Here is a 23,043-nt window from a genome sequence, read left to right as displayed (position 1 = left end):
ATGTCCAAGAGAAGCTGTAAACCATTTCCTTTACATAAAAAGGTGAAAGTTCTCAGTAAGAAGAGAAAAAAAAATGCTAAGGTTGCTAAGATCTACAGTAAGAACAAACCTTCTATTCGCTGAACTGCAAAGAAGGGAAAAGAAATTTGTGCAAGTTTTCCTGTCACACCTCAAACTGCAAAAGTTATGAACACGGTGCATTTTAAGAAGTTAGGTAAAACAGAAAAGTCATTAAATGTATGGGTGAAAGACATGAACAGAAACGTGTCTGACTAACGGCAATAAGGTTTGGTACTACCTGCAGTTTCAGGCATCCTCTGGCAGTCTTGAAATGTACACTCTATGGATAAGGAGGGACTACTGTTCACTAAACACCAAAGAATTGTACACTAAAAATGGTTAATCGTATATAATGTGAATTTTACCTCCGTTTAAAAAAGATAGCCAATCTTAAAATATCCCATGTCCTGACAACACCCAATCTAGGACAAACTTCCACTTCCTTAGACCCTCTTCAAACTACTCAACCAAAGCCCAAATCTTGTAATAGGTTCCCTCTAATATCCTCTTAGTAAGACACCCCAAAGCTCCCTTTAGTGTGTGGTCTCCTTCATTGCAACAAGTAAAAAATGTGTTCAACTACGGGTGTTCCTGCTAGTCTTTTTGGATGGAGGACACTGACAAGACTAACAATTTCTCAACAGAAACAACAGAAGGCAGAGAAAACAAAGGAGTAACATCCTCGTTAAAAGAAAGTAACTGCCAACTCAGAATCCTAAAAAATAATCACCCAAAAGTGAGGGTGGAATACAGAACATGACCAGACAACAAAAACAAAGAGAATTTCTCGCTACACACCTACACTAAAGGGTACAATAGAAAGTGATCTTCAGAAATAGAAAATCACAGATGAAGAACTGAAGATGGAGGAAAGAATAAAAAGTGATACAAGTGGTAAATATGCAGGTAAAGCTACACAGCAAATGATGATGAGGTTTCATGCTGGCTAAAATATATACGGAGTTTAAAATCACAAGAGTATAGTAGCAAATAAGTTGAGTAAGGGGTACAGTATGGAAGGAAATGAATAGGATTAAAATGTTTTCAGTTTCTTGCATTGTCTGGAAAGATAAAACAAATTAACAAATAATCTAATCTAATTTACTTAATTTATTAACAGTTTGATTAAGTTAGGTCAAGGGTGCATACTGTGATCTCTAGGACAGGAGATCTGAAAAGCGTGAGTTGGGGGCCCAGGGGGCATCCCTAAGACCTTATTAGAAGATCTTCAATAAACAAAACTATTTTCATAATAATACTAAAACCTTATTTGCCTTTTCACTGCCATTCTTTCACAAGTGTACCATGGAGTTTTCCAGAGGCTATATAACATACAATATCTGAACTGAAGCAAGTATAAGAACCCAGTTGTCTTCTATTGAGACATTAAAGATATTTTTAAAACATGTAAAACAATGGTACTCTTCTCACTAAATTTTGTTCTGGAATGTGTATTTTTCTCAAAATGGTGTTACTCATGTTAACATGTAATGGAATATTATTATATTAAAATAAACTTATAAACATTTAAATTTAATTTCAAAAGCAGTAAAAATTGTTCTCAACTAGGATCAATACACTTGGAAATGTCTAGACTTTTTGACTGTCACACTGGGTGAGTACTAATGGCATCTAGTGACTAGAGGCTAGGTAAAAATCTTATGATGCACAGATAGTATCCATCCACAGACAGTCTACTGAACAGAAAATTATCTGGCCCAAAATGTCAATTGTGCCAAGGCTGAGAAACAACCTTGATATAAGCAACAAATAACCTGATATAATCATATAAATAAAAGTTATTTTAAAAAGTTCAAAGAGATCCTGAGAACAAAGAATTTCAGTCTCACTGAGCTAAATAAATGGATAATTTGCCACTCGTGAACTATAAGACCTAATATCATAAAGATGTTTACTCTCTCAATGTATAGATTCAATTTTATAAAACTGCTATGACTAAAAATTTATGGAAAGCAATGAAACAAGAACAAGGTAGGAGGACCCGCCTTAGTGGAGATAAAGACTTATTATAATGCCATGTAATTAAAAGACCATAGTGTTGGTGCTTTGGATAGACAAAAGTAGACCAATAGGGGGAAAAAAACAGAGTCCATAAACAGACCCACATGCATATGGTCACTTTATTTATGCCAAAGGTGATACTACAGAGCAGTAGGGAAGTGATCTTTTTAATAAATGATGTCATATAAAACGTACATTCACACATAAGAAAAGGTGATTCTATGCCTCACACATTATACAAAAATCAGTTCTAGATAGAAGGCAGATCTAAATACATAATAAACAATATACAAAATAATAATAATAAGTTCTAGGTGGATGGTAGAAAGCAAAATAATAAAGATCCTAGGATAACGTTTCTTAACCTCACCACTAGTGATACCCTGGCTAGATGTTTGTTTTGTGCATTGTAGGATGCTTAACATTCTGTACATTGTAGGATATTTAGCAGCACCACTAGCCCAACTCACTAGATGACCAGAGTACTCCACTCACTCAGTTATAAAAACTAAACATGTATTCACACTGCCAAATGTCTCACCCAGATGGTGGGAGATATGTCGTTAGAGAGGAGGGAACTGCCTCTAGTTGAGAAGCATAGTTTCAGAGCATAAGAGAGTATCTTCATGTCCTTGGAGCAAGGAAAGACTTCTTAAATGGGACATTAACTATAAGAGCAAACAATGATAAAATGGACTATACTAAAATGGATATACTAAAATATCATCAACAGATAATATTAAGAAGGTGAAAGTCAAGCCAAAGTGGAATATATATATATATATATTTTACATGTAACTAACAAAGAGTCTGTATTTAGAGCATATAAAAACTCCTAAAAGCAAAAGGAGAAGTACAGAAACTCCAATAGGAAAAACAGGGCTGTATGCATAAACTATATAATTCCTATAAACCAGTAAGATAGAAACAGAAAGCTCAACAGTAATTTTGTTAAGGTGGTGAGGAGAGAAGAGACTTTGCAAAAAAGGATACCGAAACAACCAGTACATTTATGAAAGGGTACTCAACTCCATTTGGATCAGGGAAATGCATCTTTCAGAAGACTAAAATTAGAGGATATTAATACTAAGTGTTAGTGAGGATACAGAGCAACAGGAATCCTCATATACTTGATGTGATTGATACAACCATTTTGAAAACAATTCTTGTGTCATCTTCTAAATTTGAATATATACACACTGGTCAAACCAATGACCCAGATTCTAGTCTTGGTATACACCTAATATAAATGTTGCACATATGCACCCAGAAACATGCAAGAATGTTCACAGCAGCATTATTCAGCCCAAATGTCCTACAATAATATGACAAATTGTGATAAAATTATACAAGTGAACCATAGCTATATCTGACAAAATTCCCAATTCTCAAATATAACGTTGAACAAAATAGACAAAATAATACTTCTGTATAATTCTATTTCTGTAAAAGTTCAAAAACAAGCAAAAAAAAAAAGTTATTTTCTTTGAAGTCAGGCAAGTGGTTAATCTGGGAAAGAAAAAACAGGGATAGCGACTAAGAAAAGAAATGGGGTTTCTGGGTTGCTGGCAGTATTCTATTTCTCGATCTGTGGTGGTCATGGAGTGTTTACTTTGTGTTGACTCACTGAGCTGTACCCTACACTTCATGCATTTTCCTGTATGTATTATATTTAAATTTTTAAAAAGACACAGAGCACCATCTTTTATATGCTGTATATGTGACCTAGAAAACAATATATTACACAAATACCTTAACAATTATGGTATTAGATGTCAATTGCTAGGGAGCAAAAATTATGTCTGAAACAAAGTAACTTTCCTCTTATATTTCAAGATTCTTTGTCTAATTAAATGAAACATACAGGATCTTTAAAAGGACTGTTTGATTTTTCAATATGCTGCAGGAAGACATCATTCAATATATTTAATTTTTCTGTTTTCCTTTAAGTTTTACTTATCTTAATCATTTGAAAAAATTTCATTTTCTTAAGTTTATATAAGAGAAAATAAAATATATACCTTGGAAAACATTAATTACTATTAAAGTTGAAGATGTTTGTTTCTAATATTAAAAATCTATTTTCTCACATCTAGACAAAGAAGAGGATTAAGACAGAATGATAAATGACACCTGACCTAAAGGAGGTTTCTATCAAAAATTTATATACTTCCCTACCCACCAAACTAAGCCTTGGTTTATATTTTTATATTCCATGACATTTTAATAAAACTCTACAATACCAGTTATTATTTTATTTACAAAAGAATCAAACATTTACTATATTAAGTTGCTCTGTATCAAACAGTTTCCCTCTGAATTTAATCATTTACGTAGAACAGTATAGTTAACTGCATACAATGTGATTCATTTTTAAGCCACATAGTGCCACCAAGTGGTAACAAATTCTTTTTCCAAAATACCACACTGAAGCAACAAAAAAAGCTATACTGGAATATTATACTGGAATGGAAAAATCAACCTTTTAACAAATTTAAATAAGATTGTGAAGTATCTTAGCATGAAACTTTAAAAATAAAAGAGGTCTTCTTTTTGGAAAAGAGTAGTGTATATTATCTTGTGATAGAGTTAGGTTTAGAGTTAAAAATTTTCTTGGAAGGCAAGGAACTATAATATAATGCTGTAGCATTTACTTTTTGTTGCTTGTTGTTTTTAAATTCCCCACATTCCCTTAGAAGATATAAGTTGCTTTACAAATTAATGAAACACACACACATACACACAAACACAATAAAAGACCTGGAAGGTTTCATAACAATCTGTTACCCTTGTTAAGTATGGGGAAGGAGTGAGGAGAGTAAATTTTAGTCTTTAGTTAATATCTGTATTAATTTGCTAGGATAAAAGAAAAACCTAGAATCGCCTTTTAACAAAGTCCTGCAACTGGTGGCTTAAACAACAAAAATTTATTGGCTCAAATATCTGGGAACTGGAAGTCCAAGACAAAAGTATCAGTAGGATTGGTTCCTTCTCACAGCTGTGAGGAAAGATCTGTTTCCGATTTCTCCTTGGCCTGCAGAGAGCCACTTTTTCCTAGGTCTCTTCACATCATCTTCCTTCTATTAGTGTCTCAGTATCCAAATTTCTCCTTTTTATAAGGACATCAGTGATAATTGGATAAGCCCACCCTAATGACCTCATTCAACCTGATTACCTCTATAAAGACCCTATCTCCAAGTAAGGTTACTCTGAGGTAGAGGGGGATAGGATTTCAACATAAGAATTTGGAGGGGGATATAATTCACCCCTCAACACTACTCTTCTTTTCTGAAATTTTTGTTTATTTTTCTTATTTAAAAGGAGGATAAAAAATAGTTCCTATAAGGTGTAAAATAACAGAAAACTATTTTAATTACATAAAATGTTATCAGCAAAAAGGACTAAATTTTGATATAAGTAATGAGTCTTATAGTTCATATCCAATGCACTTTGTCCTAGACCCCATCTCCCACCAACTCTGTTTCTCTTTTTTTTTTGAGATGGAGTTTCACTCTTGTTGCCTAGGCTGGAATCCAATGGCATGATCTCGGCTCACTGAAACCTTCACTTCCTGGGTTCAAGCGATTCTCCTGCTTCAGCCTCCCAAGTATCTGGGATTACAGGCACCAGCCACCACGCCCAGCTAATTTTTTGTATTTTTAGCAGAGAGATGGGGTTTCATCATGCTGGCCAGGCTGGTCTCAAACCCCTGACCTCAGGTGATTCACCCACCTCGACCTCCCAAAGTGTCTGGCTTACAGGCATGAGCCACCGCGCCCGGCCCCAACTCTCTTTCTCAATGTACTCATATTGGCCTTACTATGTCTCGACTATGCTCCAGTTATTTTGCACTTAATATTCTCCGCCTGAAGTTCTTCTTCCAAATATACATACGGATCAGTTCTTTCACATTTGTGTCCATCTCCTTCCTGGTTCTTCATATAACATCCAAAATAAAGTTACTGGAAGAGCACTCCTAGTAACTCTCTATGCCCCTCTCTGCTGACACTTTTCTTTATAGTACTAACACCTGATACATTATTATTTGATCATTTGTTTTTTCTCTGCACTATAAAGTAAGCTTCTTGAGAACAGAGACATTTTGCTCACTGACGTACCCTTGACATCCAAAATAGTGCCTAGAGTGTGGAACACAATTTGTGACTACTTTTTTGTTCATTATCATAAGCAGAAAGTTTCTTAAAGTTAATGCATGTCTGACTTCTAAGTAGAATCTAGTGTTCCCTTTTCTAATCATTTTCCACACCAAAGGCAGAGTCATCTTTCCACTTCTCTGTAAAACACATTTTCCTTTCTCTCAGGATATAATCCCAAATCTTTTACACAGCTGAAATGGCTTTGCTGGGCCCTGCCTATCTCTCCACTGTAGTCTCAGACTCTCCTCCCATCAGTTCTCAGTGATCCAAAGTACTGGCCTTCTCTCAAATTCCCCAAACATGTTCCTCTTCACCATAGGGCCTCTATACACGTAGTTCCCTTGGTCTGGAATCCTCAGCCCTCCATCACACAAATCTAGTTAACCTTAACTGATAATCTCCCTTCAGATCACAGCTCTTAAGGTCACTTACTCTGTGAAGCTCTCCTCAACCCACTCTGTGTCAAGTTCCTTTGACATATGCTCTTACAGAACTGTTCTTTTCAGAACTCTTTCAAATATTCAGTTGATGAGTATTGATATCTCTCTCCTAATGGACCTAAGTTCCAAAACACAAAAGCAAAAACCTTCCCTGTGATTGCGAGAGAATGGGAACCATGTCTTCTATTGCTTATGCTGTTTTGAACAACTAAAAGGTAGTAGTCAACCTAATGAAGAAACACAGCCAACACAGGCTGACTACAAATGAAAAAGGCCCTGAAATCAGTCAATTATAGGAATTAAACACAACAAAGTTTCCTTTTATTAACTTCAACTGGTTTCATCAGACACACTGCATATTTCTGGGTAGGCTGCCCCTAGCCACCAGTGAGTGCACAAAAAGAACCAAGCTTATGGCCGCGAGCGATGGCTCACGCCTGTAATCCCAGCACTTTGGGAGGTCGAGGCAGGTGGAGCACAAGATCAGGAGTTCGAGACCAGCTTGGCCAATATGGTGAAACCCCGTCTCTACTAAAAAAAAAAATACAAAAAAAAAATTAGCCAGGCGTGATGGCACATGTCTGTAATCCCAACTACTCAGGAGGCTGAGGCAGGAGAACTGCTTGAATCTGGGAGGTGGAGATTGCCGTGAGCCGAGATCTCGTCACTGCACTCCAGCCTGGGTGACAGAGTGAGACTCCGTCTCAAAAAAAAAAAAAAGATCCAAGTTTATTTTAATATTCGACCATGCAATCAATTTAAAAGTGCATGAAAAGTAATAGCAATTGCCATTGTACACCTTATCTCAATTAGTGATATAACTAATTCACACGCCTCATCTTCAGTTATTTTGCAGGAAATTGCAGGAAAATTTTAAAAATTCCCTGTGTATGTAAATGTACTGATATGCACTGAAAACTTAAAAGGCTGCATATGAGATATAATTTACAATAGGGTAATATCAAAATACAGTATTCCATAGGCAACTTTTTGCCCCCAAATTAAAAATTTATCAACTAGCTAATTTCCTTTCAAACTGTATATAAGCATTCTAATACAGTTCAGTTTTGGGGGGGAGCCTCTCATTTTAATGTGATGTGTGATAAACAGACTTTTTACAATGGTTCTAATACCTCTACTATTTCTCTGAATTGAGAAAATAAGTATAATTTAAATCTCTGTCACATTTATTGTTGTATCATTAGCTTTCTAGTGCCTAAACAATGACTATCTCCAGATTAAACTGTGTAATTTTAACAGACAGTACAAATGTTTAGAGTTTCCTTAAATATCACAATAATATTTAAAGTGGGTTGAATAAATTTTTAAAATAACTTTGCATAATGACATAAAATAAGGTATACTGTAACTCCCTTTCAGATTTATGATTCTTTTCCTAAATACTTTAAGAATACCTTTCACTATATAGAGACAAATAGATATACTGATAAATAGATACATTTATCAGTATATCTTGAAAGCATATATGCACATCTAGATGCATTTATCCTATTTACTTGCTACAGCAAACCAAAGTCACACATCTGACTCAATGCACCACATCTTGTTATTACATTCTGAAAGTATGGTTAAATATTCATTACAAAAACAAAGTCATCATTTTTGGCAAATTTTCTTCAGTAAGCAGCACCCAATAATTCAAAATAATTCCACTCATTAATTCATTACCTATAAAGGAGAACACTTTAAATGCAATATTACAGATTGAATTGTGTTCCCCCCAAAATTCATATGTTGAAGCCCTAGTACTAAGTTAAACTGAAGCCGTTAGGATAGGCCCTAATCCAATCTAACTGGGGTCCTTATAAGAAGACACCGAAGATGGGCATGCACTGAGAAAAGGCCATGTAAGGACACACCAAGAAGACAGTCATCTGCAAGCCAAGGAGAGAGGCCTCAGAAGAAGCCAAGCCTGTTAACATCTTGATCCTGGACTTCTAGCCTCCAGAAATGTGAGAAAATAAATTTCTATTGTTTAGGCTACCCAGTCTATGGTACAATAGTCACCCCTTATCTGCAGTTTCACTTTCTGAGGTTTCAATTACCCAGTCAACTATGGTCTGAAAATATTAAATCAAAAATTCCAAAAATAAACAATTCAACCCTTTTAAACTGCACACAGTTCTGTGTAGTGTGATGTAATCTCACACCGTCCTGCTCCATCCCACTCAGGTTATGTATGAACCATCCCTCTGTCCTGTGGATCCATGTTGTAGATGCTCCCTATCTATTAGCCACCTCAGTTATTGAATCTACTGTCTAGGTATCGTAGTACTTGTGCTAAGTAAACCTTACCTAACTGTTCTATTATGATTGTTTTAAATCTCTCATTGTGTCTAATTTATAAAGTAAACTTTATCACAGATATGTATATGTAGGAAAAAAACAGCGCATATAGAATTCTGTACTGAGGTTTCAGCATCCACTGGAGGTACTGGAACGTATCCCCCACGGATTAGGTAGGTCTACTGTAGTTTCCTATGGCAGCCCTAGCAGACTAATATGTTCAATTTGGCAGAACAAATGAGATGTTTTAAATCACACTGCATTTAAGTTCTACTGTGATACACATGAATATTTCTATCTTCTGAAAACACAAAACTAAGGTCACCTCGAACATGCTTTATGCTAAATGCTGAGTTGTGGGCAGAATACCAGTTTAGACATAAGAACAAGTTTGCCTAAGAAAATAATTGGTGGTCCTGCCTATTCATATTATTGCAACCCCATACAGCAATTAGATTAATATGAAGATAAGCACCTACGTCAATTTCCTTAAGTAAACAACTTAGCTCCTATATAATTGACAATATAAAACATATGGCTCTCCTTTCAGCCCATACAATAGAAAATCTGTATTTAGGGCCCTTGCAAATTACCTTAATCAAAATAAATTGCTAATTAACCTTTCTTGTGGCTGAGAAAATTCTAGACCAGTATTAAGAATCTAGCTGTGCTTCAGATAAACTTGGGAAACTTTTAAAAATGACAGATTGTGCAACTCCTCCCCTGGAATTTGATTCCACTTCACCAAGGCCTATAGACTTTTTAAAGCACCCCATACAACTTGGATGTGTAGCCAAAACAATCTAGGGAATTTTTAAATATTTCTGTACTTGAAGACTTTTTTAAAACTACTGATGTTCAGTCCCCTTCGGAAAAATTCCAATCTAAATGACTCTGGCAATGGTGTGTGTATGAATATCTCCTTTGGCATTGTGATGTGCAGCCATAATTGAAAACAATGGTCTAGCGTTCAGATATCATATGATTATCATGTGTTGTAATTAGTGTGAAGCATATACTACCAAATACCAGGGTATATAAGTGATTATCTATTAAAAAAATACATGGCTGAGGCGGGCAGATTACAAGGTCAAGAGATCTAGTCCATCCTGGCCAACATGGTGAAATCCTATCTCTACTAAAAATACAAAAATTAGCTGGGCGTGGTGACACATGTCTGTAGTCCCAGCTACTCAGGAGGCTGAGGCAGGAGACTCACTTGAACCCGGGAGGCAGAGTTTACAGTGAGCAGAGACCACGCCACTGCACTCCAGCCTAGCAACTAAGCAAGACTCCACCTCAAAAAAAAAAAAAAAACAAAAAAAAACCCATTACTTACATTGCATTGAACTATAAATATACACTGTAGTATGGCTTTATTATGAAAATTATCTGTATGCCTTCATTTATCCAGGAAGAAAAGAGATTGAGAACCTCAAACAAAATACTAGCAAACAAAATTCAACAGCATATTGAAAGGATTATACACCATAACCAAGTGAGATTTATTTCTGGAATCCAAGGATAGTTCAACATTAAAAAAAAAAAAAAAAATCAATGTAACACAACACATTAACAAAACAATGGACAAAACCCATGACCATCGCAAATGATGCCAAAAAAAAAAAAAAGACAAAATTCAATATCCTTTCGTTGATAACCAGATCCAACAAACTACGAATAGAAGGAAACTACTTCAATATAATAAAAGCAATACACAAAAAGCCCATTTCTTTCTTTCTTTCTTTCTTTTTGATGGGGGGTAAGAGTCTCACTATGTCACCCAGGTTGAAGTGCAATGGCCTGATCTTGGCTCACTGCAACCTCCGCCACAGGGTTCAAGCGATTCTCCTGCAATTACAGGTGCATACAACCGCATCCAGCTAATTTTTGTATTTTTGGTAGAGATGGGGTTTCACCACATTGACTAGGCTGGTCTCGAACTCCTGATCTCATGATCCATCCACCTTGGCTTCCCAAAGTGCTGGGATTACAGGTGTGAGCCACCACGCCAGGGCAAGAAAAGCCCACTTCTACATTCATTGTACTAGAATTCCTAGCCAGAGCACTTAGGGGCGGGGATGAGAAGAGGTGGGAAGGACAGAGGGAGTCTCACTGCTCTCCCAAGTCTCATCTCTTTTCAATCAGATAGAAACCAGGCCCCTTTTTCATCATCTCTCAGAACATTTCCAAGTATTACTTCTCATTATTCTTATATTCTTATATTATTCCATTTGCATTTTAAGCATACAGCGTAAAGGCTGGAAAACAATGAAACATGCAAATAAGTGCTGTAGTCCCAGCTACTCAGGAGGCTGAGGCATGACAATCGCCTGAATCCAGAGGCAGAGGTTGCAGTGAACCAAGTCATTATAACACTGCACTCTAGCGTGGGTGACACAATGAGACTCTGTCTAAAAAAACAAACAAACAAAAAAGACTAATTGAACTCTGTGAAAATGTAAAAATTTGTGTGCCACAAAAGATATACAGAGTAAACAGAACCAATGGAATGGGAGAAAATATCTCTGCAAATCATATATCTAACAAGGGAGTAGTATCTAGAACATACAACTCAACAGAAAAACAACATGATTAAAAAATGGGCAAAAGACTTGAATAGACATTTCTCCAAGGATAAACATATGGCCAATAAGCATATGAAAAGATGCTCAACATCACTAATTATTAGACAAATACAAATCAAAACCATCATAACACATAATAGCCACTATCAAAAAACAAAAACAAAATATCAAGTGTTGGCAGGGATGTAGAGAAATAGGAACATTTGTGCACTGTTGGTGGGAATGTCAAATGGTGCAGCCACTACAGAAAACTACGGTGGCTCCTCAAAAAACTAAAAATAGAATTACCATATGATCCAGCAATTCCACTTCTAGCTATATATCCCTGAAAATTGAAAGCAAGGTCTTGAAGAGATATTTGTACACCCATGTTCACTGCAACATTATTCACAATAGCTAAATGGTGGAAGCAACACAGGTGTCCACCATAAACAACATGTGTTACATACATACAACGCAATATTATGCAGACTTAAAATGGGAGGAAATTCTGCAAAATACTGTAACATGGATGAACTCTGAAAACAACACACTTGTGAAATAAGCCAGTCACAAAAAGACAAACACTATATGATTCTGCTTACGAGACACTTAGAGTAGTCAAATTCAAAGAGACAGAAAAATGGTGATTTCCAGGACCTCAGGAGCAGGAGAAATGGAGGAATTGTTGTTTAATGGGTATAGAGTTTCAGTTTTACAAGACAAGAAATTATGAAGATGGATGGTGGTGATGAGTGCACATTATAAATGTATACAGTAACACTGAACTGTACACTTAAAAATGGTTAAAATGGCAAATTTCATGTTACTTATAGTTTACCATAATAAAAAACTGGAAAAAAATTACCAATGGGGATGAGGTAGACGTCAATAAATAACAAATATCTCTGGATTTGCTCCAGAATAACATGAGGGGCAGGAAAAAAATGGGTGAGAGTATAAATAAGAGTATACATGTAATTATGTATTTTCCTGTGTAATATTTCTTACGTTATTTCACTGAATTATTTTAATATTTACTAAATTATTTTACCACTCTGTTGAGAGCAGTATAACAAAAGGCTTTAATAGCACAGACTCTCAAGCTAGATTACTCCATTCAAATCCTAGCTCTTCCATTGCTAAACTCATATTTTAGTTTTGTTATCTGTAAAATGTGGATTGAGTTAATATTTAAAAAGTACTTAAAACAGCATCTGGCAGGTAGTAAGCACTATATAAATGTTAAATAAGTCTGCATTTATCATGGTTTTGATTTTTAATCCATCAGACAAAAAATATCTGTGATAAGCATAGAAAAAGTAAACATATAAACGTCTGTTAAAAATATATATATAAGGTAACCACGGTTTTTGTTTTTACCAGTTTAAAAAATAAAGGAGCCCGTCAACTATACAGGGTGTTGCAGGAGATGTCAACATTTAGCACTTCATTATCTTATCATACTTTAAAGTCATTCAATTAATAGGTAGCTCAGTTTACAATCATAAATATCAAGAGAAAGTGACTTCCCAGTAATGAGATGTAGGAAATACTACCCCCAAAATATGGCACCTTGGCATTTGAGAAAACAGCAGAAGCAGGAAGGTCTCTCTTTCTCATTCTTTTCTCCCCTGAAGTAGGCCATAAAATCTAGGAAAGTCATTCTTTGACTTTTTCTCTCCCTTCTCTCCTAAAACTCTTATGGGATAGGTGTCCCTATAGATGTGTCACATAGAGATGCCAAGAAGAATCTGAACAAACAGGTTTTGCTAACTCCACCCCAGTTTATCACCATTAGATCATACCCTTTTGTCCTCTAATCATTCTCCTTCATGACTGTCCATAATAATACAGCTTTCTGTTGTTTTGCCAAGTCTTCATATCTGAAGTCTCTCATGTCATGCAAAATTTTTATTAAATAAATTTGTATGCACTTCTCTTGTTAATCTGTCTTGGTTAGAGAGATCTCCACCATGAATCTAGGGATGGGTGAGGAAATATACCAGAACTACATCCCATATACCAGAGACTATGTCACCCCCTCAAGGCAGAGGCAGGATTTGAGCTAAGCTTTCTTGGATGAGTTAGATTTCAAGGGTAGAGATAAACTGAGGATGAGACTGGCAAAGAAGGTATGAGTAAAGATGAAAGTGAGGGTTTTTTCATATAACAATGATAATCAGGCTGCAGCAAAATGCTTACTAAAGAATAGCAGGAGATAAAACTGTTGATTAGAACATAAATTTGGAAGCTCCTAGATATAATACCTAAGAATTAAAATTTATTCTTAAGGAGTAGTTAATGTTTTTGAACAAGTAATATAATTAAGGTAACTTCCTAAAGAGTTGAATCAAATGGTCTTATCCAAATGAAATGAACACAGACACATCATCCAAGATGAGTGTAAAAGATGGGCAAACAACAATAGCAATGGGAATAGAAAGAAAAAGATAAATACATGCTATATCGCCGAAGTAATAGCAAAAAGACTTAATAACTGACCAAATCTTTATAACAGAAGGTAAGCACTACAAATATTTGGAGAGATTTTGAGCTCCATGACGAGAGAATGGTCATCCCATTAGCAAGAATAGGTTTTGAAAGCAAAGGTGACGAATCACCATTAGACATGGTGATGTCAGAATACACAAGTGAAATGTCCAAACTGTTTTTACTAGAAGACTTGTTTCATAAATGTCAGTAAAAATGTTCTGATTAGAAACAGAAATGTGTCCGTTTGTTGGAAGCGAAGTATACAGAAAGAAGGTGGCATAAATATGAATAAAGGGTAATTTAAGGGGGAAAATATTGCTCAAATAAAAATATAATTCCTTAAGTTGGGGATAAGACTCTTTTTAAGGACTAAAAAAGTCAGTCTGCCATTGCTGTAACCTGACCAAAAATAAAATTGTATTAGCTATTAAAGCATTGTATGTCAATATTGATTGATTACTCAACAAATATTGAGGACCTCTGTGCCAAGAACTGCTCTAGAGAGTGAGTATATAACGGTTAACAAGGTAGGCAAGATCATACTGTTGTGTGTAACTTTTATCCTAATAGTTTGTTGAATCATGATTAATCTAAAGACCACAGGATCACTTTAACCTAAACTTTGCTATTCAGGGTGGAAAATATTTGCATTATCAAATATTAGGATTTATATTCAGCTACTTAGACACACTAATATAAATCTAAGATTTAATACATTCAATACACCCTTAGCCATTCAATATTTTTGGTAAGACTTTTGCCATCAGTAGCATAATTATTCATTAATGGTATTAAATCTTGTTCAATTAACAATAAGCAGAGGCCAGAATCTCTAATAAAAACAGCAGCTCATAAGTCTACATGGAGCAATGTTTAGGTCAATAGAATATTTAATGTATAAACACGTTTTGTAATATCTTGCAGAAAGATATTAAAATTAAAAAATGAGTCAGGCGAGCTCACGCCTGTAATCCCAGCACTTTGGGAGGCCGAGGCGGGTAGATCACCTGAGGTCAGGAGTTCGAGACCAGCCTGGCCAACATGGTGAAACTCCATTTCTACTAAAAATACAAAAATTAGCTGGGCATGGTGGCAGGCGCCGGTAATCCCAGGCTGAGGCATGAGCATCGTTTGAACCCGGGAGGCGAAGGTTGCAGTGAGCCAAGATCACACCATTGCACTCCAGCCTGGAGGATACAGCAAGACTTGTCTCAAAGAAAAAAAAAAAAAAAAAGATTTCGAGAGACATTAAGATTTCATGCCGACGATTCTCACATCTCAAGTTACAGGTCTCATATCTAACTGCCACCTGACATTTCTAATCGGAAGTCCTGAGCTACTTAAAGCTTAATACATCTAAAATGTAGCTCTTGTTCTCTCCAAATGTTCTTCTTCACAGTACCTATCTGTGAATAATACAGCACTACTGCCCAGCTAGAAACATGAGTCATCCTTAACTCCTTCCTTATTCTCCCACTCCCACCTCCATTACAATTAACCACCAAAGCTGGTCTCTTTTGTCGTCTAAGTCTCCCTCAAATCCAACCACATCTTTCTATCCTCACTTCTACCACTCCCAAGTCAGGCTAGCACGCTCTCCATACTAACTGGTCATCCTGAATCCAATCTAGCTTTCCCTGTGATCTGTTCTCCCCATTTTAATTAGGTTCGTTCGCTAAAACAGAATAAAATCATTTCCTCGCATTTAAACTCCTTCAATGGTTTATAAAAGCCTCAATAAAATGGCCCAGCCTTACTCTCTCATCTTATCTCTTGACACTAGCCACTCCCCACATCCACACCTCACGGTGAGCTCTACATTCAAAACTTACATTTCTTTCAGTTCCAGCAATCTTCCCTTTCTGTTACCTCTCATCCTTTGTACATGCTATTTCTTCTGCTAACAGGCCTTCTCCATATTTTTTATCTACATTAATCACCAAACAGTTCCTCCAAGTTTCAGTTTAAGTGTCACTTCTGGGAGGCCTTGCCATATTTCCATCCAGTCATTAAATATATATTTATTAAATGTCTACTATGAGTAAAGTATTAGCTATGTTAAAGTACTGAATATATATCTTAATAAATAAAACAGACATGGCCCTTGCCTTCCAGGAACAGAGACTATCACAATACTAATGATATTTGATTATAATTACTTATTTAGTCATCTTTTCTCCTCAGACTAGTAAAGTGTGATCTAAAACCAACTTAATTACAATCACCAATTCATAAAACATCATATGAATCAATAAAATATTAAACAAAAATTTACTGAGCCCACAGGCTTCAGCCTAGTTAGAAGACCGTAAAAGTTTCAAATATCTACTTTTTTTTTTTTTTTTTTGAGACAGAGTCTCATTCTGTCTCCCAGGCTGGAGTGCAATGGCGCGATCTCGGCTCACTGCAACCTCTGTCTCCCAGGTTCAAGTGATTGATTCTCCTGCCTCAGCCTCCCAAGCAGCTGGGATTACAGGCGCCTGCCATCACACCCAGCTAATTTTTATATTTTTAGTAGAGAGGAGATTTCACCATGTTGGCCAGGCTGGTCTTGAACTCCTGACCTCAGGCGATTCACCTGCCTCAGCCTCCCAAAGTGCTGGGATTACAGGTGTGAGCCACCCCACCTGGTCTCAAATATCTACTTTAATGGTCATCTCAAAAGAATAGTAAATCAGACATCAGAAGACTTAGGTTCCAATTCTGCCTCTGCAATTACCTACCTAATCTCAAGCCAGTCATTTATTATTTCTGAATCTCTTACACTTAAGTGTAACATTATAATAATCAAAATAATGAGGATGAAAGTTTTCACGGTATCATTTATTTCTTGGTAGATTCAAAAAATTAAACTTGTTTCCACAGTTTGAAAAAAATAGCACAAGGAAACAGTTCAAATAATAAATTCCTAAGCTGTGGTAAAATGTACACTTCAGTACATTTAAGAAACTCAGTAACTCTGGCAATATGGACATTCAGTTAAATGAAACTGTTTTTACGAAATAATGTCTAGAAACTAAAATAAGAGCTTTAGTTCATGCCCCATCTGCCCATATTTTCCCAAGGTGAAAATTCTATTCTTTTTTTCAACTCTAAATGATATCTTGCTCTATGAAGCCTTTCCTGACTTCTTCCTTAAAAACGTCCTCCTCAGGCCTACTACTACACTGTACTACTCAGACTTAGCAGTATTGTGTTCATCATTTGTACTATAATTAGTCGAATGATACTGGGAATTCTAATGACTAATTATACATCCCTAACATATAGCACAGTGCCTAGAATATTAGATTTCAGTAAAGGCTTACTGATTGCCTTGTTTTATTTAGCACTTTTATTTACAGTTTAGACCAATCATAGAAGGCTAAAGTATAGCCATGGCAAAATTCTTTGGTCTGAAGGAGCAGTTTTATGGTTTCCTGTTCACACATTGGAATGATATTGGCCACTTAGTCTTTGTTAGGTTTAAAAACATTTCAGATTTGGATAGAAACTTTTATACTAAACCCAAGCATGGCTGAAACTTTCTTGAAAAACTACTGACAGCTCAACTTCAAAAGAGAACAATGTAGCCTCCCTTTAAACAAATTTAACAGCACAGTGAAACCAAGGGTGAGTTTTAAGAGATGTAGATCAAGAGAGACAGATATACAGTTGACCCTTCACATCTGAAGGGGATTGGTTCCAGGACAACCCCCCAGATACCAAAATCCACAGATGCTCAAATCCCTTATATAATATGGCATACTACTATAAACATATCTAGGAATAAAGGCATCACACTAGAAAATACTATTTTAAAAATACCAAAAGACGCCAATTTGTAAAAATAACTCAGAGAAATCTATCACAGGAACACTAAGGATTTTCTCAGCTCTTTTTTTACAGTTGTAAATTTAAGTATTTAAGTTTTCTAGAATTAAATAATTCAAAAAAAAGGGAGTTCACTCATATTAAAGCTGGAATTAAGACTAATAACTGTAGCTTATCATACATAATAAGAATAGTAAAAATAACCACAAAGAAGCAAAGTATTCTAATGCTTGAGTTGTAAAAGACAACAGATTTTAAGCAGACTGCTATTAATCTAGACTTAATGAACCTAATATTTAGTAATGGCTTTTATTTTCTTTTTATTTACAGGCTATGCTGATGTTAGTTTGTAGCAAACTATAAAGAAATTTGCCATAAGGAAATATTTATCTTAAAAAAAATAGTATGAAGGGGAAAAAAAGGCAAATAATCTGATTATTCAATATTAACTTTGACTGTAACACCTAAAACACAAAGGTATGTTAATTGATGGAACTGATGGACTTAACAGCAAAAAATAAAAATCTTCACATATATTCTCCAATAGAATTTAAGTTGTAATGAAGGTGATATTTCAAACCTTTGAGCACTCTCACAATTTAAAAAATGCACAGTAAAATAAATACTACTTTCTGCCAATTAAACTAGCAGGATAAAACAAATATTTAGCAGAATGTGGGAAAAGATATTCTCATAAACTAGCAATAAGAATATTAAGTGGTACAACCTCATTGCAGTTTTATTATATCAGAAGTTAAAGGGCACATATCCTTGACCCAGCAATCTACTGCTACAAAATATCCTGACACTCTCACACACTCCCATTGATATAATCAAAAATATTTATTGCAGCAATACTTATATACAGGCAAAAAATCCTGAGATTTACCAAAATATTAATAAGGTAACAGTTATAATAAATGTGGTACATATACGGAAAAATGTCCAAAATATATTGATAAGCAGAAAGAGAATGATGTAGAATACATACCAGCTATTTTTGGTAACTTATGGGGAGTACAGTGCTGGGTGGGAGGTAAGAGTTTTACTTTTTACTTTAAACACTGCTGTACTATTTGCTCATAAAGTCACATGTGACTTTTATAAAAAATTTACATTTTGAAAATACTAAATGTGGCTGGGTGCAGTGGCTAACGCCTATCATCCCAGCACTTTGGGAGGCTGAGGCCGGTGGATCGCCTGAGGTCAGGAGTTAGAGACCAGCGTGGTCAACACAGTGAAACCCCATCTCTACTAAAAATACTGAAATTAGCCAGGTGTGGTGACATGCACCTGTAGTCCCAGCTACTCAGGAGGCTGAGGCAGGAGAATCGCATGAACTCAGGAGGCAAGGCTGCAGGGAGCTGAAATTGCGCCATTGTACTCCAGCCTGGGCGACAAGAGCAAAACTTTGTCTTAAAAAAAAAAAAAAAAAAGTGAAATACTAAATACTGTTACTTGGCAATACAGCTGGAAAGGGTCAATGTATGTTGTATAATCTCATCTAGAATGAAGAACAAAGAACTGTATTAATTTAAAAGTTTTCTTTTTCATGCTACAACAAAGGGCAGCACATCTACAGTGCTACTAAAGAAACTGAAGTAAAGAGAAGTTAAGTTAGAAACTAGATAAATTAATTTAAGACAAATATCCATAAAGAATTTCAAATTCTTGGATTCGGGGATTCTGCAGTCTTAGCAGCAGCTGCCTATGTTAAATACTGAAGCACAAAATGAAGAGGAAGACTCTGCAACTGAGGTACAGCTAGCAGCCTCTGAGAAGAAAAATTAGTCTAAAATATTTGTGGAGACATGTAAGTTAGGCAATCTCAAGGTTAAATTTCTCTGGCTGCTCAACCCTAACCAACAATAGGACTAAACACAGTTCACATCCAGGATTAAAAAGAAAAAAAAAAAAAAAAAAAGAACCAAGGTCTATATACGGTAAGAATCTATGTCTAAGAAAATCCTTGTGGGAAGACAGAAGGAACAGCATGAGAAAAGGTCAATGTCCAACTATGTGTTCAAGCATTATGGCAGAAGCTACAGAAAGGAAAGGCAACAAATTGATCCCAGTGGGGAAGAACCTTTTCTTGCTTTGGACTTGCTAGAGGGCAATCAAGCTTCAGGCATAAAAATCTACAGATGATTACTATAGTCAACCAACTAGCCAAATTTCAAACACAGGAAAAAAAACAAAAAAAAAACAAAAAAAACCCACTAGTCAAAATGCTTTAAAATTTAAGAAGTGTGTTATTTCTTAAGAAAGTATATTGTTTAGGCTGGGTGCAGTGGCTCACACCTGTAATCCCAGAACATTGGGAGACCAAGGAGGGTGGATCACCTGAGGTCAGGAGTTTGAGACTAGCCTGACGAACATGGTGAAATCCCATCTCTACTTAAAAACACAAATTTAGCTGGGTGTGGTATCACATGCCTGTAATCCCAGCTACTTGGGAAGCTGAGGCAGAAGAATTGCTTGAACCCAGGAGGCAGAGGTTGCAGTGAGCTGAGATTACACCACTCCATTCCCACCTGGGCAACAACAGCGAAACTCCGTCTCAAAAACAAAACAAAAAAAGCATATTGTTCATATATGTTATATTACATATCTACAATAAAAAAAATTTAAATACCTTTCAACAAATAGCAGGCTTCCTCAGTTGTGGGAATCGAAAATGTTACCACAGTTCCAGGCTATGATTCTACAATTTCTTCCTCCATCCTAACAGTTTTTTACCTTCAGAGAAATGAGGAAAAGTTTTCTTCACTTCTCACATGTGTGACTAGTGTTCCCAATCTTCTACTTGTATTAGTCTAACCTTTCAAAATCTTTAAAGAAATAACTAGTACAAACTCACAAAGAAAACACTCTTCATAGCAAACACTTCAAATTTCTGCAACATGGATTAATACCTCCACTTGGAAATACTAATCAAAATCAACAATGACAGTCTTACTTTAGGTCTGAACTAAGAATATTTTACTAGCCATTGAAAGAAGACTTGGGAAATAATTTATTTCCCTTTCTAAAATGTCTATAATGCTGTCTCTGGATTGTCCTCAGTGGCTCCTTCCTATGGCCCAACAGCAACTGAAGTGCCAATGCCCCCATCCCATTCCAGCTAGCATTCTGAATCTCTATTTGCCTGGGAGAAAAGAACACTTTTCATTGATCTATGTTTAACAAAACATTTACCGAATGCACGCAGTATTCCCAGCACTGTGCTACTAAGATAAATAAGACATGGATGGTATCTACCTTCAAACTCATAGTCCAATAAAGAAGACAAACTATGTCCAGGCCTGGCTTAAAGGATCAGACAGATGCTTCAGATAGGCTATTTCAGAAGATCAGCTGACAACTAGCAGAGAGGGCTCTGGCAATTGGGGAGGCACGGGGTTGAGGGAAAGTGACAACAAGCACCTAGGACTAGAACTAGGAATATGAAACATCATACTTAGTTTATTCATATAATCCTCAGCATTCTGGCATAGCTACAGTGAGATAACTGCATGCCGTGTTATAGGGTTTACTACATTTTATTTCGAAAGTGATGGGGGACAATTAAAGAGATAGGTAGAAGAAGGAAAAGAGTATAGAAAAGTTAGCAAGTAGGAACAGAAATATGGAGAATCCAATAAACCAAATCACAGAGAAAACATAAATATTTTGTAGTGTGTTCATATAATGGAATATTACTAAAAATAAAACAGCAATAAAAAATAATGAACTGCTGATATAGTCACAACATAGATGAAGCTCAAGAACATTATGTTGAATGAAAAAGCCAGATACAAGAGTACATACTATATATAAAATCCAAGAACAGGCAAAACTAAATTATGCTGACAGAATTCAGAAAGATCATTACTTCAGGGGAAAAAAGCTATTGGATTGGAAGCAGGGAAAGCACAAGGAACTTTCTAAAGTAATGAAATGTTCTATATCTTGATCTAGATGGCGGTTACATGTATGAATGTGTATGCAAAAAGTCATTCAGCTCTACACCTCAAATTTTATGTTACTATATATATGTAAACTATACCATAATAAAAAAGAAAAAAATACATATATAAGCATGGTGGAAAATAAGGTCCGAATAAGTTAAACCAGTGTCATCCCACAAGCAATACCAAACACAGAAAATCAGAACAAAAGTTCTAACAGACACTGTATATTCAACTAGAAAACAAATCCCTAATAAGACCTTCAAGTACAAAAGTCTGGCTTCTTCTCCACTGTAAGAGGATATATAGGCAAGTGTTATTTCTAATAAATGCTACAAAAGTAAATTATTCTTCCTAAAGAAAAACAGTCCACTATAAAGCAAAAAATAAAATTTTTCTACACAATAGGAGGTACTATAATGATCAATAAGGTATGACAAGCACTTAATAGAATTTAGAGCACAATAAGTACTCTTCAAACTACCACTACTATTATTATTATATAATAGCAATAAAAGAAAAATTTTGCTTCAAAACATGCCCAAACCACTGACTGAGATTTCTTTCAGTGCATATTACTGAACTACAGCACTTTTCATCCTAGACTTCTTTTTTTTTTTTCTTTAACAAACACTGAGATCAGCAAATTTTTGACAGCTGAAACATCTGGTTAGAGGGAAAACCAAGTTAACTCCAATTTTTTCAGTGTTCGTTTTCCTCTGTTTCCGTTTTGAAGCCATATTCACTTACCAATAAACAGTAAATGTATCTTTTTAAAACACGTCAACAGCTTATATTATTTAAAAGCATTCTTTCACATACCAGACCAAAAGTACATGATGCCAATTCAACTTTTTGAAAGTGAACAGCCTTAGAAAGCTAATCAGAATGCTGTATTAGAGAGGTCACTCAGTAGAGACACCCACTAGGAAAACATTAAAACAATAATTTACAATTTTGAATACTATATTAACAGAAAGAAATCACAATTTGGCAAATGTCCCATTTGGTAAAGTGTTTCCTTAACAGTAATAATGAAGCAAAATTCACAAAAGCAATGACTATTCATATACTTTATCAACAAAGGAGAAAACAATGAAGTGGCACAATAAATGTCTTACTGAAGTGGTGAGAGTTCAACTTGAAGAGTGGCTGAACCAAACACTAACTTGATTTTCTAACATGTTAGAATATTCACTGGAAACCTGAATGCTTTAGTTAACCTCAACAC

At 35.6% G+C, this 23,043-nt stretch overlaps 1 protein-coding gene across 6 annotated transcripts in view; it reads right to left on the bottom strand.

The window, feature by feature from the left end:
• The window catches only part of ZNF644 (zinc finger protein 644), a 101,047-nt gene that overhangs the window by 43,907 nt on the left and 34,097 nt on the right, over nucleotides 1-23,043 (bottom strand). The window lies entirely within an intron of this gene.

The sequence above is a fragment of the Mandrillus leucophaeus genome, unplaced genomic scaffold, assembly GCF_000951045.1.
Source record: "Mandrillus leucophaeus isolate KB7577 unplaced genomic scaffold, Mleu.le_1.0 Scaffold492, whole genome shotgun sequence".
Taxonomy (NCBI): Eukaryota; Metazoa; Chordata; class Mammalia; order Primates; family Cercopithecidae; genus Mandrillus; species Mandrillus leucophaeus.
This window is presented reverse-complemented; position numbering and strand designations above follow the sequence as displayed.